The sequence below is a fragment of the Plodia interpunctella genome, chromosome 10 (assembly GCF_027563975.2).
Source record: "Plodia interpunctella isolate USDA-ARS_2022_Savannah chromosome 10, ilPloInte3.2, whole genome shotgun sequence".
Classification (NCBI taxonomy): domain Eukaryota; kingdom Metazoa; phylum Arthropoda; class Insecta; order Lepidoptera; family Pyralidae; genus Plodia; species Plodia interpunctella.
In genome coordinates this window covers 1,692,226-1,712,200 of record NC_071303.1, presented here as the reverse complement: position 1 = coordinate 1,712,200, position 19,975 = coordinate 1,692,226, and the positions used below count along the sequence as shown (strand labels likewise).

Genomic DNA, 19,975 nt, shown 5'->3' with positions numbered 1-19,975 from the left:
ATATCTACTGTTAAGATAGGTTTCTTCCACAGAAAAATATGAAAAAGGGAGACGCAAAACACCCATCGGACATGGAAATGTAAAATTACATAAGCATTTTTTTAGAATAAATCTTAAGTTTATTGCACTCAAATTTGTTTATTTATTTTATTTTGACAAAAATATTTTCAACTTCATGCCAAGCACTATCAGTCAGTTTACCTTTGGGACAAGTGTCCCAGTGTATTAGTAAGTACTAATACATTGAAAATTTGTGAAAATAGATATTTCTCTAACAATTGCTGCTCAAAATTAAAACCATAGAAATCAGCTCTCACTCCGCTTTAGTGGGTTAAACAGTACCTAATCTATTTTGATAAGGATAAATAGATTATTCTTTATCCAACTGAAACAGAGTATCAAACTGTGACTAGTGAGTTTTTAATTCCCTAAACCCCTGGAAAAAAAACAACCGAACACATGACACAGTAGACAGAAATGATACATTTTGTTCAGAGCTCCGCCCGCGCTAACCTATATTTAACACAGGCATGACTATTACTATTCCAATTTTCATCACAATCGACCCAGCCGTATTTGAGAGCATGTCTTTGACGATCGCGTAAATGATATCTTCCCGGTTATCAAAACCCTTACCGTGTTGAATCAATTCGACTGTGTTAATTATGCATCCCATGTTCACCTTGACCTCGGGATGAGAATGCAGACAGTGAATGACCGGATCTACTTCGTAAATCATTGGCATTGGAATTACTCGTTTGTTTTGATGAAATTACGGAGAGCTCACTTGTATTGCCTGCGCGGCTTTCGTTTCACATAAATTTGTCTTTCTAATGCCGGACGCGACGTTTGAAGATAAAGTTAATAAATAATATTTCAAAGCATAGAGAGTAAGCTAAACACAATTAAGCTAAATAATATCTTTAAGTAAAGAAAGAACAACATATTTCAATAAACTTGACTTCATAACAGACAGAAATATGATTTGATTTAATTTATACAAAGCAATTAACTAATGCTTGAACTAATTTTGACGCTAAAAATAAAAGACGATGCGCACCAATCAAATCAATCCGCGAACACAAAAACAACCAATAAAAACCTTGTACAATGTAACAAAACCTAAAACACAAGTGACGGCTTAATAAGACATTAGCCAAATTGAAAAAGGGCAAAATGGCGAGCGGCGAAAGATTTCAAAGCCAGGAAAGATTTCAAACAGCGATCCTGGTTATCAAAACAACGTAACAAAGTTCCGAGAAGTAATTCTGACGTTTAAAAAGGGAGTAGGGTTAGCCCTAAGGGTTGCTAATCACCTTATTGTTCCATCGAAGGGTAAAAAAGCGGGCACGAGATTTTAATCGCTGCGAAATTCGCTGTGTAATTTCACCAAACCCCGTTTATTAAAGTCGTTTCAGAAGTTTACGTACAAATGATTAAATTAAAACATTTGAAGGGATCATTTTGCTAGCCCAATAGAATGGGTACAACAATGAAATTATATTTATTGAAATGAAAATACACATTCTGTACAACCTTTTTAATGATATCATATTTCCAATAGATATTAAATATCCCTAGCTAACTATTTCATTTTAAATAAAGTTTAAAATTTGTAATCTAATGCAAATAATTACAGCGTCGGACAAGTCAGTACTAAACCAGCTGGTGAAAAAGGTCAATCAGCGAACATTTTAATTTCAGATTTCCGTTAGCAAGCTTATAATATCTGTGATTGACTTGAATGAATGAAGGAAAGAGCATGGGTTGCCGAAATCGAGTTTTAATTTTGCACCCTGCAATTATTTGACCATCAATTTTCGATCAAAGACTTCAATCTGTCGAAACACACTGGCTCTTTACTTTTTGCTCTCAAGCTTAAGTTATTAATCATCAAAATTATTAAACGAAGACTGAAAATTGCCAGGTCATTCATAAAGTTTTATTTCAAAGTAAAGAACTGGATAATGCCTCAAACTTCATGAATGCAACAAGAAAATTTAAAAATAACAATACTGTTGATCGTTATTACGTAAGTAAACAGAATGCATTCAAAATCGATCCCAGCGCCAAATTTTTTTGACAAAAAAAGAGAGGTGAGGTTTTTCGAAGGCGCCAAAAAGCCGCCTCTATTCTTAGAACGGGAATGAATGAAAAAAGCTATAAAAGTAAGCTGCTTCGCCGACAAACGGTTTCACGAACCGATGCACCGAAATTGTCGGAGATTTAACAATTTAACGATAACAGGAACGTTTCTTTCCCTTTTTTTGTAAACTTTGCCTTATCTTCGTTTGCCATGATCGATTCCAGCGAGCGGTGCTTTAGAGATAAGGATATCAACGATATATAAAAAGTGGACGTTTTGACAAATTAGTTGTCAACCGAAGTAAAATATCAATTTAGTGAAGACAATTGTACAAAAAATAAAACAATTCAAAATAATATTGAGACGTTTAGCAAAAAGTATGATTCAATGGAACGCACTAAATTATTTTGATTAGCAATCAGACATGATTTAAGAATGTCGTCAAAGTCAAATCATTCTACACTACAGTAATGCGATTCAAGGAAAATGCCTGAAGTAGTAGTTAGTACTCTTGACATTCTGAGTGCATCATACACATCACTTACCAATCTACGTACTTTAAATTAATAAGTTAATATGATTAGACTGATAACTATAGTATATATACCTAGTTGATGACGACCTACGAGGTGTAGCGAAATTTATTTATGGGTATGTTGAGTTTTTAATTATACATATGTACGTGTAATTAAGTAAGTAATAAGATGTATTATTTATTAAAATTTTCTGATTAGACAAACACTTCCCATTAGATGCAACTTTTAAATGTATGTCGCCATTTAAATGCACGATACGTGCTCAGATAAAAATTAATTGCGTAAATCAAATCAATTTATACAGAAATTAAGACCTTCACAGGCACTTTTTCACGACAAATTTTATATTATATAGTAATCTCTCAAAAAGCTACAAACTGACATTACTGAACGACCACCGCTGAGAAGAAATACCGGAAGAAACTCAATTAAACAGTGTTGGTTTCTATCATGCCAAAAGAGCTTACCATTGCTGCACGTAAAATATATCATCAATCTATATAGGTATAACGACATTGTATGTAGTCACTACAGGAATTTACACCCAGCCAGCAACATTTAAAACACCATGCTAAATAAGTAAACAATACAAATATATTCATCAGAAACAACAAAACCTCTTACCGGGAAGACGCATTTCCAAAACTACCCTCGAACGAGAACAAAAGCAAAACGGGACCCATTGTACAGGGTTTTGAATCTCTTTTATGAAGCGTTCGGTTTATGAAACTATGGGTGGTATGGTAACAATTACGAACAGACTAGATGCCTTTGCATTGTCTATTTAAAGTCAAAAGAAGGCAAATATTATCCTAAGCGTCATTTATGACACTTCCCTTTTTAATGACAGCAGCTGCGTTGGAAAGGTGTTTCGAGGTAAGGTGATCCTTGAAGGTCTTTTTGTTTCTCTATTCGTAATTGGCAGCACCTGCCCGCTGTTTCCTTGTTGAATTATCTTTGTCCCCGTTGAGGCATTCGTTTTGATGAGTGTTGCCTTACGTTGTTTTTGTTGTCTTTGTGGTTTTATCTTTGTCAAAAGTAATTATTGTTTGGATTAGGGAATTGATTAAGGTTTTGTATCATTCGCTTGATCATTTCAACTTCCTGTTGTGTTTTTTTATATATCTATTATATCAATACAATTGAATTCATATCTATCGATTATTTAATAATCTAAGATCTTATTAATGTTCACAGCTTCAAAATTCTAATATACTTGGAGTTGCAAAGTTTTGGATTAAAGAAATTTTTTTTGCTATCTTCAGATTTTCACAAAAATTAAGCACAAATTAACATCAATCACAAACATATAAACAAAATATAATAATCATCAAATCAATGTGATAAAACACTTAATAAAACATATTAACGTAACAAATACAAGACGTAATATTTCTTCCAGATCGCCGGCTATTAATTTAAACAGAATTATCAAAGCCACCAATAAATACCGCCTGCGCCCGCGCATGTTTATCCTGACACGAGTGGCAGGTGACCGGCAGTGTGGTCGTAAATTTTGGCTTTCTAGGCCGCTCACTGATTTGGACAGACACGAGTAAGATATAAGGGCCGAAATTTGTGATATATTCTACTTAATTTTCAATATCGGCGACTTATCACAATTTAAGACTTTGTAACTTTGTACTTCTATACCAATTTAGCTAAAGTAAATAGAATAAAATTTATCATCGACTCTAGAAAAATTATATGACTTACATAATTAAAGCACATATGTACATTATTGATTTTATGAATGATGTTGGATATTTTTTACATAATTTCGTAAAAATTATGATTATTATCTAACAAAATAATGTGTGAGAGCTGGCTAATTCTTATTCAACGATTTAACATTACAAAACATAACATAATTATCGTATCATTGTCGTAGCAACGCAGTGAGAAATAGACCTTATCTATTTCGGATTCCGCCCATCTCGTAATGACCCCTAAACATTTGTTAATACGCACCCAATGGCTTTTTAATGCACGCTTTTTTGATTATTTTTTCTACCCTAGATTTTTGTCTTAATAGGGAATCGTATTTTATGTGGTTGTAAATTAGTTACCATTTCAAAAACACCTGCTACTGAGGATCTGTCTGTATTTTTTTATTTTTCGATTGTTTTAAAGGTAATACTGGTGTCACATTTTGAGTCATCTAAAATCATCTGCCTTGTCGTAAAAATTACCACCATCTGAGCAGCAGTATATGATGATTTCCTTCACCAAAAGTTGATGCTCTTAAATATATGGTAATAAATTATATGGTAAAATCCACAGATTGATCTATAAATCAGACGTGTATGTAATGTACTGATACTTAAAAATCGCCTTTTGAAGCCGAGCGCTCTGACACCGCGGCCTCAAGACGGTTTCAAGAATAAATTATCTATGTAATTATTTTTTATAAAAGAGCATCAAATTTGAACTGATTGAAACATCTCTATTCCACATAAGAAATTCCCATATAATATCCACGATTGTAAGGTAAGGTACCTACGAATATTGATAGAGTATCAACACAAGTACTGAGTAGGGCCCTTCATGTATAGCGAGGTCAGATTTGTGTGTCGTGTCTGTTTGTTTGTTGGTCACTTGTGTATTAGAACCGTACACATCCTAGTCACGATATGTTTGTATTTCGCCGTTTGAATTCGATTTTGTTGGCATTCATTCCTTGTTGATATCCATTGCTGTACAGCAATGGATATCTAGATACTATGTAGATGCGCGATATACCTTTATTTATTAAGTAGATTGTAACTGTAACATCATTTTGTCGTTTACATGTTAGAGAGAGTCTCATTTTGGACCAAAAATGTAAGAAAAATATTGCCGTATACTCCCTTATATACATAAAATAAAATCCTCTGCCACATCTGTCTGTCTGTCACGATAAAACAACAAACTACTGCACATATTTTCAAGCGGTTTTCACCAAATTTCTAAGGAAGGTTGAGGTGTATAATTTATTATGTTTTTACCCGAGCGAAGCCGGAAAGGGGCGCTAGTACAATACATTTAAGTAACAATACACTTGAGTAGATTAACGTGTTATTAAACAAGCAACTGAAAACACGATCGTTCAAAACATAACTTATCCCAATCAACCTCGAGCAAAACATTGGAAGGTCGATATTTCAGCGGAGGGTACCAAGGTCGGGGGGTTGTTGACCCCGGCCCGCGGGGGGTAACGCCAAGTAGGGTTGTATTAGCCGAGTCGCATTTCGACGCGTGGGGAATCACTAAATGTATGTACCTATGTACTAGCGACCCGCGCCTGCTTCGTACGAGAAGAACTTTGGTGTTTTTAAACTAAATATAAAATAATATGTAAAATACTGAAAATATTTTGTAATTCTACTAGCTTCATCGGACGATTTTGTATGATTCATTTTTTTTTTGTTTTTTCTTTGATCGCTATAATTTAAACAATTAATAAATACACATTTTTCCATTATTAACTGTCATAATAAAGCGTAACTATAACTACCCATGCAGCAACTGAACATAGATTTATAGACTAATAAATCGCTGTAAAGAACATGAAATTATTTTACCAGTTTCTAAACGTGTCAACGGCCGGTTTATGGATGTTTAAACCATTGTCAACTGTACATAGACTTCCAATAATAAAAGACCAATTTCTAAGTTATATTCAAGATGCAGTGAAAACCGCTATAAAATCAGTTGTTTAGGAATAAAACCTATTATTATAAAGATTGTGTGTTTGAGGCGGGTAATCTCTGAAACTAACGAACCAATTTCAAAAATTATTTCACAATTAGAAAGGTACATTATCCAAGCTTGCTATAGGCTATATTTTATCTCAAAATTCACACGGGAGCGGAGCCCCGGGAAACATCTAGTACTTTATAAATACAGTTTCTATGTCAAGTTGAAATTCTCATCAATAGTTGACTATGGCTTTTTATAAGCTTTTATTTAACTTGCAATGTAACTATATATGTCCGTCCCTATGACTATTCGAGTGGAATCTTAGAACTTATTTTTAAGGCAGATATATATCTTCAATCGATTGATCTGAAATTTTGTATGTACGTTTAATTTGGTTGACAATATTATGATAAGCATGACCTGGTGGTGTACCCAGAAACGGCTCCAGAGGTGGGAGCCCCTCAACGGTTTACCAGATATAGATCTCTCTCACTGAATAAAATAGACATATGTAAGTCATATGCCATCATTCATTTAACAAAATTATAAGGAAGACGTAACAATTATGTTGTTAGTTTCGTATGTACAATTACAATTCAATTGATACATTACGTGGTGTCTATTTTGTATTGTTAGTAATTAAAGAATAGATTTAATTACGAACAATACAAACAAAACAATACAAATTTCTTGGAAGAAACCAATAAGATTTATTGTAAAAATAAAAGTGGATCAATTTTGTGTTCGATTAGTTACAGCGGTGTTATTATGATAATAAAAAAGGGCTTCGTGCCCAATATGGTTTTACGCCCCGGGAATAATCGTTTACGCCCTTTATAAGCCGGGCGGAAACCCATCTCTGACACTGCGTGTTGGAGGCACCTGACTTCCCTTGTAATTACAAAATAAACAACAATTTGGACAAAAAGTGGACCAAAAAAAGAACCAATCGTTTCAAGATAATGAAACCACCCGGTAGTTCGATTAAAATCAATATTACAATTACATTATTTAATTGCAATCTTCCGTCGCATAATATACACGGACCGGGCAGAAGACTTTTTTATTTTTATAAATATTTCTAAAATTATATAATAAATGTGAAAGTTTATGTTTATCATTATTTTGTTGTAGATTGATTTTTTTTGTGTGAACATAGTTGTAGTGTGCTTAGACTACTCGAAATAAAATGCCAATGAGAAGAATGGAAGTAGAATAATTTATTTTACAATATTTACATATATTTATAGTACAACATTGATACTGCACACGTAATTCGCATCACGGCACAACTCGCGCGGTGGTGGGGAGCGCGCTGAACGGAGCGCGCGTCGCGTCGCGTTGTTTCTATTCAAACTGTTTGTGGGCTCCACATTATCCCCCTTCAAGCGAAGCGTACACAAGGTTTGATTACTCTTCCATGTCTTGATATCTTCGGCATAGTTGTTGTTTCCTGTTTTCCCGGCTTGACAATACGTGGTTGCGGCGCACTCGGCGTGTGAGCAGATAGTGAGCGCTGAGATGTACTCGTTGCTGGTGCGGGTTTCGAGGAGTGGGGATGGCTCGGTTGCGCGTTTGCCGCTACGTCGTCATCTTGCTTGATTATGTGTGCCGGTTTGAGTCGATCAATGGATATATTGGATGCTCGAAGTGGCAATTCAATCTTGAAATATTTGTTGTTTCGCTCTATCACTCTGTATGGACCGTCATATGGCGCTATCAAGGGGCTTCTCACAGTGTCATTGCGGACGAATACATGACTGCATGTTGATAATTCCTTATATACGAAGAGGTTCTTACTCGATGCGATTATTCTCTGTACAGGTGATAGAGTTGACATTGTTTCTGTGAACTGGCGGATGAATTGGGCGTCTTCATTCTTTGACTTTGTAGGTACAAAGAAATCGAACGGGACTCGTAGCGTAGAACCATACGTCATCAGTGCAGGACTAGTGTTGTCGTCACGTAGTGCAGTGCGTATGCCAAGCAAAACTGTAGGTAAATCTTCTATCCACCTTGTACTGGCCTCTCTTGCCATCAATGCCGCCTTCAATGTGCGATGGAATCTTTCCACTTTTCCGTTGGCTTGAGGATGATAGGCTGTAGTTCTTATGCGCCTTATGCCACATTTCTTCATTAGTGCATTGAACAATGATGACTCGAATTGCCGTCCTTGGTCCGTGGTGATTCGTAAAGGACATCCAAATCTCGATATCCATCCTTCATAGACTGCTTGAGCAACAATCTCGGCGGTGATTTCTTTGACCGGTATCGCTTCCATCCAGTTCGTGTTGCGATCGATGATTGTGACGAGGTAGCGGTATCCCTGCGAGATCGGTAGAGGTCCAACGATGTCTGTATGTACATGTTCAAATCTTCTTGCCGGTGAAAACTCGCCTAAGGGACTGACGACATGTCTATGAATCTTCGCACGCTGACAACCAATGCAGGATTTGGCCCATGTTCCGACGTCCTTGTTTATAGACGGCCAAAAATATTTTGAAGTCATTATTCTTCTCGTCGTGCGTATTCCTGGATGGCTTAATTCGTGTTGCGCTTTGAAAGCGGCATAACGAAAAGCTTGTGGTAGATACAGTCGATTTTTCCCTGTCGATGTCTCGTACGTGATAGGTTGAGTGACGCCTGTCAGAATTGTGTCGGCAAAAGTTAATTTCGGATGATTTTTCAAATCTTGTAGGGTGATATCTCTTTTCTGTTCTTGTGATAATTTTTCGTAATCTATGCATGTGAGTAGATCTATTTCTTCTATGCGTGACATGGCATCGGCTGCTAGATTTTTTTCTCCTTGTATGAACTTGATTCTTGAACAAAACTGGCTGATATAATGTAGTTGTCTCTCTCTTCTCGGTGTGTCGCTGTTGCTCGGCAGTCTTGTTAAGGCGTTTACTAGAGGTTTGTGATCGGTGTAAATGGTCACTTCGCTCCCCTCTATAAGACGTCGTAGGTGTTTGACAGCGGTGTACATAGCTAGTAATTCGCGATCGTACACGCTGTATCGCCGTTGCGTCTCGCTCATTGACTTCGAGAAAAATGCGAGTGGTTTCCATACTTCATTTTCTTTTTGCTGTAGCACTGCGCCCAAACTGCAGTCAGACGCGTCGGTCAACAAAGATAACGGTGCACCGGGTACTGGATGTGATAACGTAGTAGCTTCGAGAACGCTTTGTCGGCATATATCGAAAGCTGTTTCGGCTTCAGTTGTCCATACTATCGGTGTCTTGTCGTTCTTCTTGGCGTTATGTAAGTATTTGTTTAATTCGTGTTGATGTTCGGCTTGATGAGGTAGGCAGTCACGATAGAAGTTGACCATGCCAAGAAATCTTCTAAGATCTTGCACCGTGTTTGGTTTCGGATAGTTAGAGATGGCGTGAGTGCGCTCTTCGGTCGGTGTTATCCCCTCCACTGAGACTTGATAACCGAGGAATTCAATCTTGTTTCTTCCGAATTCACATTTCTCGATGTTTAACGATACTCCATATTTACTTAGGCGTTCCAGGACAAGTTCTACGTGCCTTCTGTGGTCATCCGGATTATTTGAAAATACTAATAAATCGTCGATGAATGAGTAGACGATGTCATCCAAGCCTCGTAGTACCTCGTGCATAAATCTTTGGAATGTTTGGCTAGAGTTTCGTAGGCCAAACGTCATGCAGTTGAATTCGAAGAGTCCGAACGGTGTAATGATGGCTGTCTTTGCTTTATCTTCGTCTCGAATTGGGATCCAATAATATGCCATTTTTAAATCTAATTTCGTAAATATTTTCTTATTGTGCAATCTGTATGTGAAGTCTTGAATTCTCGGTATGGGGTAGCGATCGGGTACAGTCACGGCGTTAAGTCTTCTGTAGTCTCCACACACACGAAGTGAGCCATTTTTCTTTGTGACGACGTGTAATGGACTCGCCCATGGACTTTTGGATGGTTGGCAAATACCCATCTCCATCATTTTCTCAAATTCAATCTTGGCCGCTTTGTACTTGTCGGGTGGGAGGGGTCGAGGCCGGGCGAAGAGTGGGGGGCCGGCGGTTTCGATGTGATGTGTGACGCTGTGTTTTGCTGGTTCCTTCACTGACATCGGGCGTAGTACTTCGGGATATTTTTTTAAGATATCTTGATATATGTGATTTTGGTCTATGATGTATACTGTGGGCTGATTGCTTGTTGTTTCTATGACTTCTATCTTCAAATCAGTGACGCTGTCTATGAGCTTCTTTTGATGTAGATCGACGAGTAACTTGTGACTTCGTAAGAAATCTGCGCCCAGTATGGATGTCTGTACGTCTGCAACGATGAATGTCCATTTGTATGTGCGACGAAGGCCTATGTTGAGATTTATAGTTTTCTCTCCGTAGGTTCGTATCGGCGTATTGTTCGCTGCGTACAACTTGTAGGTGTTGCTCGGAGTTTGGTTTCTGTTTTTCGCTGCTAATACAGATATGTCTGCGCCGGTGTCTACGAGAAAACGCTCTTTCGTGTTCAGCTCCCTGATGCAGAGGCGGTTACTCCCTTTAGTAACACCAACGCCCGCCACCGTCGATGTTGCTTCTAGTTTTCCGACCGTCGCCTAGCGCAGGGTGACTGGCATTTTCTGGCCTTATCACCGAAGCGATAGTGATACGAGCATTCCCATTCTGGGTCACCTGGTTTTCTTCCGTTTCTCGACTTCGATCTGGTTGATGATCTGTTCTGGCGTGGGTTTCTAAAGGGTTGACGACCACGAAATCTGGACCGACCTTCTTTGAGAGCGGCAATCTCAAGTGTAAGCTTTTCTATTTGTTTGCTTAAGACTTGAAATTGCAAGTTGTTTTGCGTTTCGCTGCTGCTTCTAGGGGTTGAATCTTCACGGACTTCTGCTACCGCTTGTTCTGTGTGCTCCATCATCTTGTCTGCCATCGTTTTTTCGGGGTCACCAATTGTAGTGTGCTTAGACTACTCGAAATAAAATGCCAATGAGAAGAATGGAAGTAGAATAATTTATTTTACAATATTTACATATATTTATAGTACAACATTGATACTGCACACGTAATTCGCATCACGGCACAACTCGCGCGGTGGTGGGGAGCGCGCTGAACGGAGCGCGCGTCGCGTCGCGTTGTTTCTATTCAAACTGTTTGTGGGCTCCACATAGTGAATGACTGGAGAATCTTCAAAATTGTAAGATTTATTATTTTGTACAAATACTAACATGTTTTTTTTTACCTATGTTCACAAAATAAACTAATTTGATTCGGAAATTTTTATTACACTTTCAGCGCTCTTTATTGGACGGGGGAGGATAAATAACACTTTCGTCGAATCCAATAGAAATGCACATACGCCGAGTATTTTTTTCACGTCCCGCGCGTACGAAGGGTTATGAAAGAAAATGTTTATCACATTTAAATCCATAAATAAAAACTGCAAATAACGTTCGGACCGGTACAAACTACACACAGTCGTAAAAACGTTTCTACAACAATAGCTTGGTGGAATTTTTACGATGTTTTTACTGTGGGTGCGTAAATAGATAAACAAGACACGGGTGGTTACGGGGCGCTAGTCTAGAGAAATGGGGTTTTGTTTTTATGACACGCAAACGGACATTTTGTCTATAATTGTATATGTTGTGGTATATCTGACCACTGGGCTGGTAAGACTTGCATGTCTTGCTTTTGTTGGATGCTTGGACACCTATTATTTAGCGTGTTTATGGCATTTGACAACGAGACAAGTCACGACTTGAATGTAGCCTAATGTTAATAAGGCTTGATGTCGTGTGAATATTCTCTAAACAGAAGAAAAGCGTGTTTTTCGGGCGCCGACTCTCTGTCACACTATTTTGTCACACCGAAGACAGGGAGAAGTGGAGGAGACTGACATGCTGTACCGACCCCGCATAAAGTGGGATAGAGAGAGAAGAGACGTATGATGATGTTATGAGTGTGACACCGAAGAATTTGGCAATATTAACGGAGTGACATACCGTCGCCATATCTATCTACTTAGATAATAATCATCAACAAGATTACAGGTTTCCTCACGATATTTTCCTTCGCTGATACCAAAGATAGTCTGGAATCACCTGACCTGGGAATTTTCCGCAGACATAAACAATAACTTAAACGAGAATCGCGCTCGGCATATCCATATCCACGTATTTCACAAAGCATTGATTAGATACAAGTGATTTGTGAGACGCGCGTCCTTTTTTTTCATCCATATTCATTTAACTAGCTTGCTTTGAATATGTTGTAACAATTATCGTGCTCCAGCAGTGGAGAAAAGCAAACATAATTGCACGAACAAATTGCAATATATTAGCATGGTTCATTAATAGTTAAAAACTGTTGCTGGGCTCATGGAGGGCTGGCATGCGATGTACTGCACGAATAAAACTGAGGGGGAAGTATATTCATGCATTTTTATACATAAGTAAAAATAGTAATAAGGATATTGTGACACCAGAAACAATAAATAAGTTTTTATTTTTAATCCGAAACAACGCTCTTTAATAATTCAACTTTGATAAAAACTAGACCAGATTCGGCTCATCTAAGACTACAGGTAGGTAAATAAAACTAAAAATGACGATTTTTTTTCTGAGAATGAAGCATAGATAGATCAGACGAAAGGATGCCCGAGGCCAAGCGAAGAGAAGAAAAAGTAGAAACGCGCATCCTGGTACATGACGCTCTATGGCTGAGGAAGCAGTCTCATGCACTCAGATCAGAGATATAATAGATAGATATAATCTGCGGTATTAGTTCCGTGTACTGTGTATGAGAGACCGTTAAAGTACGTTGGATCGAGATCGATGGAATTTATTCACCCCAACATGCCCGCGCAAAAGATCGCATTTCCATTCGAAAAGGGGAGAAGTTGCAATTCGTTTCCGCTAAATCTAAGTATCAATACTAATAATAATAATTAAATATAAATAAATAAATAAATATATCAAGACAAATCACATAGATTGAGCTAGCCCCAAAGTAAGTTAGAGACTTGTGTTATGGGATACTAACTCAACGATACTATATTTTATAACAAATACATATATAGATAAACATCCAAGACCCTGATCAATCAGAAAAAGATCATTTTCCATCATGACCCGACCGGGGATCGAACCCAGGACCTCTAGGTTCAATGGCAAGAACTTTACCACTGCGCCATCGAGGTCGTCACATTGCGAATTATTATCTATTGGACAAGCTTTTAATATTTCTATTGGATTTATTATGTACAAAATGTGGAATATGCATATGGCATTTTATACCATTCAGTCAACCATTATACCAAACAGAGCAAGGTAGTGCCATAAAGTATCCATAGGATGTAAGTATCATATCATATCATAAAATATAATAAAAGTACTTGTCTAAGATGAAAATGAAATTTGATATTAAAGAATAGGGTCTTAAGATTGCATTGAAAAACCCGAATGCGTAACGTTGCCCGTTGTACGGGATTGTGGCTGGTTGTGCACGCATACGTGCTGCATACGCGTTTGGTCTGCACCGTGAAGACCGGTGGTACACTATCTGTTGCATGTCACAACAGCGTAATCGCTGTGAGGTAACGTTGCATTGATCAAACACTATCGGTCGTGAGTGCGCCGCATTGATTTCCCCAGTCAATGTTTATCGTGATCGTGTGTTTTCCCACGCGTCGCTATTTATACGAGTATTATGCTACACTTACGAGCGGCGCAATGCTACAACACGCTGTGGGACGCTATGTGAGATTAAGTCGGGTGCAAACCCAATAACCAAATGGTTTGCGCCGGAATGTTTGGGAAAGAAACGGGGAAAACACTGGTCGTAAAAATAATAATGGAATTTTATTTACCAGCGTAAATAAAATTCCATTATTATTTTTAAATAGCTATAATTTTGTAATAAAAGGATTAGGATCCTAATTGATTTATTAAATATTAAAGTTTCGATGCATGATTAAATAGAAATAATTTATTTTAAATTATAATACATCCTCTCTAGGATAAAACGTAGTGATACTATGTGAAATGTAACAAAGATCTGTATTTATTTGCCTATATTTTATTAATATTTTGAATTTGCATTTAAATACTATTTTAAACCGTATACAGACTTGAGATAGCCTAGTTTCTAACAGGCTTACACAGTGGCCCATTTGCCTGACTGTTTGAGTTGACGTACCGCGCTCGCCTGCATGTCATGTTTTTCGCTCAACTAGGACGGTATAAGGGCGAACATCAAAGGTGTCGACACTGTTTTCACACACCATATGATTAATATCAATCAAAACATGGCCTTACATAAAATATTTACTTTTTGTACTTTGTAAATTGGATTTACTGTTTGTACTTGTTCTAAATTCAAAAGTTTTGATGCAGTTTTCAATTTTATTTATACTTTCGAGTGGTTCATAGATAAAAATGTTGTGAAAATGTTTCTGAACGCAGCGGTATGCAGGCCCCTTTATTTCGTCAATTTACAGATCTTCAGACAAACTTTATTAGAAATCTAAACTACGTTTATTTAAAAAATAAAATGGGGACAAATTCCAAGAAATTTTAAATTGAAGAGACCCAACGGAACGGCAAGCAGAACGGTATTTTCGAATGGCGACGAAGTCTAATTGAAATAGTCGCTACAGGTGGTCTACCTTTTGTAGTTCTTTCTAATTTCATCGGAGTAGTGCTAAATATACAAAATGACGGATGTAAATAGTGTTTTAGCGTGTCAACGATCGCGGGTTGGACCTCCGCCAAATGTTTATGAGGTAATTAATTCGTGTGACCGTTTGTGAGTTCTAACAATGGTGATATTTGGTTACGATTCATTGGAGACAGATCAAAACAGAGGGTGCGTCGGCGCGTGGTGGTGGTAATACTGCGAAATGGCGCGAACGCACGAAACGGTCCCTTTTCGAGGGGTTTGATATCTAATACGACTTTTACAGTTCCAGGAACAAATTTTACGACATTTTTCGACCCTTTTTCACATGATCCGGTCATACGGCACGGCATGGACTCTGAATGATATTAAGTTTGTCTGCACTCGGAATGTGTATAGGTAAGTATTTAAACTAACTTTTTGAATTATTTAAATTTTTGTGTATATGTATGTATGTGCTATGTGTTACAAACGTGCGCAAGCATCCGGCAAACCGGGAAGCGGGAAATGGGTTAGTTTTTACATTTTAAGAACCTATTTTACGACTTTTTTCGGAATAACTGTCAATTAATAAGTCATAAAAGTCACCGGATATGACAAAGAATTCAAATAATAGAATAAAAGAAGAGAAATGGTGGCTTTGATGCAAATGACTGCGTTTTTAGACGAAACCGTGCTCTATTTTGAGAACCGATGATTTTGTTTGATCTTTTGTTTGACTAATGGCGTCGTTTCGGGACTGCACAGATTTATTACCGACAACATTAACTGTCATTTTGGCAAATGAGACACAAAAAATGTGCACTAATTCTCGAAAACCGCAGTTGAAAAAAAAATGGCGCGAACGCCGAATCTGAGTCCCTTCCCTATTGGCTAACCGATGCCATCCATCATAGAACGAACAATAGCTATCTGAACGGTTGAAATTTGCAGGAAACCGTGATTTATTCGAGATAACGGCCCGATCGATAGGTGAGTTATTGCAAGAAAAAAAAAACGGTAACAATTAAGCCATATAGAGGAGTGCCCTGATTTATACGCTGATGATGCCCGTATGGACCGTACATATGGCTCCCGGGGCCAGAAGAATTTGGGGATATAATTGGTGAGAATTTATAAAATTATTGGGGCTCAAAAAATTGTATCATCTGGAATTCTGGATATAATTTGTTTGTTCTGAAGATTTACTGCTTCGTACGACATATGGAGAAGAGGTTAAACATTTTTCTGCTTTTCTTTAGTATGAATCAAAAATGGCGGCTGTGAGATATTATGCGGCATGGTAATTGTTATTTACTATGACCACAGCCAAAAATGCAGTGGTGGTGGAGTGGTTAAGCCGCCTGTGTGATGAAGTTCCCAGGTTCAAATCTTAATCGTGCCACGTGTGTTGTATTTGTGTACCAATCAGACTTATGTTTAGTAGCTTTCTTAAACCACCACTTGCTACCGATGAAAAAAACGAAAAACATCGAGATGGAAACGTGCCCACTAGTTGACTGTTAAGTTTACTGTTGACTGTATGACTACTGCCACTAGATGGGGATATTCGCAAGACTGCAAAACAATGACAATAAAATCTGGGTTATATATTCTTTCCTTCCAGACCACATGCTGTATTTTTCCCCATATCGTGTACTCATAGTATTATGAAGACGAAGAATTGTCGCCATAACCGAAATCGGTCGGACATAATCATCACTCATTGTGTAAAAAAAAAGTTCTCGCTTTTTTTGTGTGGACGCAATGACGTGCTACATGTTTTATGTTTCATGGTAGCATCCTAGTGATAGCAATAACACACTAGATAAGAAAGAGAAAATAAATCAAAATAGATTAAAATAAAACATCACGGTGAAACGGGATATGGCATAGGCAACAGAAATTCCAAGCGCACAATTTCAAATGTAACGCAACAGCGCAATTCATCACGCTGATAACGCAACGTTATCACGCCAGATACGCTCCGTATCACCGTGGCAACAGAATCTGTGCAAAAAAAAAGCCACTCACGTGTTATCAGAAGTTATCGAGTGTTGAACCCAGACCTGTAAAAAAAATGGAACGTTACTAGGGGGCATAAGATAAATCATCACTACATGGTATATACAACAAGTCGTCTGTCTGTTTGATTGACGGATTTTCACTTTTATTTAGACAATTCATTCCGGAAGACTTATACAATATAAATGGATGCACTCATACAATATGTCTACTATTCAATATTTACCGTTGTAAATATTTGAGAAATAATTATACTGGATTAAGTTTTCGCTTTCATCATGTTTTGTAATACACTAGATGCAAATACTACACTAATACAACTTGTAATTTTTGTGTCTGTCTGTATGCCAGCAGGCTCAGTTCACAGCAAACTAATTCCGTGTAAGCCCAGCATTACATAAGGTCTCGGAACATAGATTTTCCGTCATGTGTGACACGCTCTAGAATCTAATTAGACGTAATAATGGGCCCACATTATCTTAATTAATAATAACACGAGCTTTACTTTTTGTGATAGTCTAACAAAGGTTTTATGTTTTAGGCACTGGTGGTTTTAGTGGCCACTCGTGAAGTCGTAACCGTGGTTTTGGTGGTTAATAACTATGCAAAAATACTGTTTTACGTCACTGAGATCTTTAAAAAAAGTGTACGTCTACCAATTCTTTATAGAACATTGATTTTCATAGCGTCGTAGCTTTTGCAACATTTGACGTAAACTAACCTATCCTTAATTTGTAACTACCAGCCGTACTACCAGTAGTAATAAGCAACTTCTTTCGTCTCTTGTTCTGTATGTTCAGCTGTAGCAATGGGCAAATTTGACAAAGTAATCATTTACGAAAATACACTCACGATTCTGAGAACATTGGCAAATAATATACAAGGTTTCAACATCACTCTCTCTCATTTGTGAATTTCTCCGCTTCCTTTCTCAGCCGCAACGTCGAAGCCCAGGGTCCGCTTTTCTACTTTCTCTTCACCACTCCGCCCGCATGCTCTTAGATATCCTTAGTGGTCAGACCATTGGTATTTTTGGGTTCGCCTCTAGTACCGGGATCGAGCGGAAACAGCATGGTAGACATATTAAGAGTTACAAGAACATCTAAAAATATTCCGTTTGTATGAAACCGTTTCACAAATTATGAAACCGTTGAACAAAAAACCTGGTAATTCAATTAAGAAATGAAATTAATCCTGTTGTAATTAACATAATTATTATTGCATCACTAATAGTTATTTTGAACTTGGTCGAGTAGATGCTATCAGTGAAATCGTCTACAGTTGGCGTGTACAAAAAAAGTTCTATCTATATCATAACTGAGGTGCAATGACCTATGTTTCGATAGCGCCTGTGGTAAAGTCAATATCATAAAAGAGGCAAGTGTGAGTTGCACGTAGGACTTAAGGTTCAGTATTGATTATTCCAGCAATTTTGAAAGTAATAAAATGGAAACGAATTACATATTCTGTTTAAATTTTAACACAGCGTTCTTGAACACAGCGTTGAAATCAAAATTTTAGTCATAGGAGTCGCTTTTAGTTTGTGTAAAATTTCAAGGTAAATGTAAAATGTATTACGATGAGACATGCGATTACACTCGGATATCATCGGCAATAATTAAACATGATAAAATAAAGTTCGAGGGAATAAAGAAAAGGTTGTAAAGACGTCTGCAAGTTACTCAAACGAGAAGTGTAATTGGGTACCTGGAATTCGTAGAAATAAAGCTAAGAAAACACATGAAATACGTATAAAACTGAAACTTTGATTGCGCCGCCTAGTCGCGTTACTAAAGCACATTCGGACATGGATGATAGTCTCAACTCAATAATGGCCGACACGAAGCCCGCATTCCTGCAGCCAGCGGCCGCTGCATTGCGGACTGGACGCCGCTTTTTATTCCATTACCTTTCAAAGCGATTTTGGTCTTGCAAGAGAAATAAAAAATACTGTCTGCGACCAAAAAAATCGCATTAAGATTTTCGCAGTAATAACATCGAAATCCGTCTACTTCTGTGTATGACACTTTATAACGTTGTCACTATCACATCATTTCTCAAAATTGCAATGACTAGAAATGTCGCTTATTGTCATCTTCTTGAGTGTTTAGGATACCAAAAATCTAATCAAAAAAGCAAGATCTTTTAAATGAAATGTATTTTTTTTTTTATTACAAACTCTAACATTGTTATTATATATATATATATTAGCGTTAATAAATGACAAATTTAACTCCCGCTCTTCTTTAAGGAATAAATCTCCGTCTACCTCGTCAGGAATAGCGACGTGCTGCCTGCACAGTGGTGCAATGCGGGCTGGATGCGACTTTTTGCGACGCGACTCGTTTCAGCGGCGCCGCGCCGGGACCAGCACGCAACCACACCAATTTATACTTTTACAAGGAATTCTATAACAATACATGTGTTGACTTATTATGGTTGTCGCAAACAAGCATTTACTTTTGGGATTTCCTTATGGGGTTGAAAAAACTGCATCTGTTCTGTATTCAAAGGGAGAACAGTTTTCTCGTATTCCACATGGAAGGGAACACTTTCTTAGCTATGTTAATAGTTTTCAACAGTTTCTTGTTAAACAAAAATAATACAAACTTTTTAAACCTACAAATGCAAGAACTAGCGTGTTATCTTTGCTCTAGATAGCATACATTTAAAATATTCATATCTAAAGACCAGGTATTCTAAAGGTATTCGCAACCTATTTCGACGCGAGTCACCATCGACACTTATGTTTTAAGCGTTTGAAATGAGCAATTTTATAGCATTTCTGCCGAGCGAACTGTGTTTACAAAAGTTAAAAAACCTATATCCAGAGGTCGCTAGCAAGGTGAGTTCCATGAACTTTCAGTTCTCAGAATACTAGACAAAAACTGTTTTGGCAAGCTTGCGTGGCTGAAATTAGCATGGGGATTACAGACGTTTTAAAAAGGAGTGGTGAAATTAACTAATTCTAACTTCGGTAGCGTTATGTTCGCTACAAACAAATTTAT

General features: G+C 37.5%; 1 protein-coding gene across 5 annotated transcripts in view; it reads right to left on the bottom strand.

Annotated features, from left to right (window-relative positions):
- Positions 1-19,975, bottom strand: part of LOC128672913 (mitochondrial cardiolipin hydrolase-like) — a 125,404-nt gene that overhangs the window by 46,191 nt on the left and 59,238 nt on the right. For 3 of the 5 annotated variants that reach the window (XM_053750434.2, XM_053750431.2, XM_053750432.2), the window contains one exon: positions 16,977-17,011. The exons of the other annotated variants lie outside the window; for them this stretch is intronic. The gene's annotated coding sequence lies outside the window, so the exon portion shown is untranslated. The remainder of the gene's footprint in view (positions 1-16,976; positions 17,012-19,975) is intronic. 5 annotated transcript variants of the gene reach the window in all.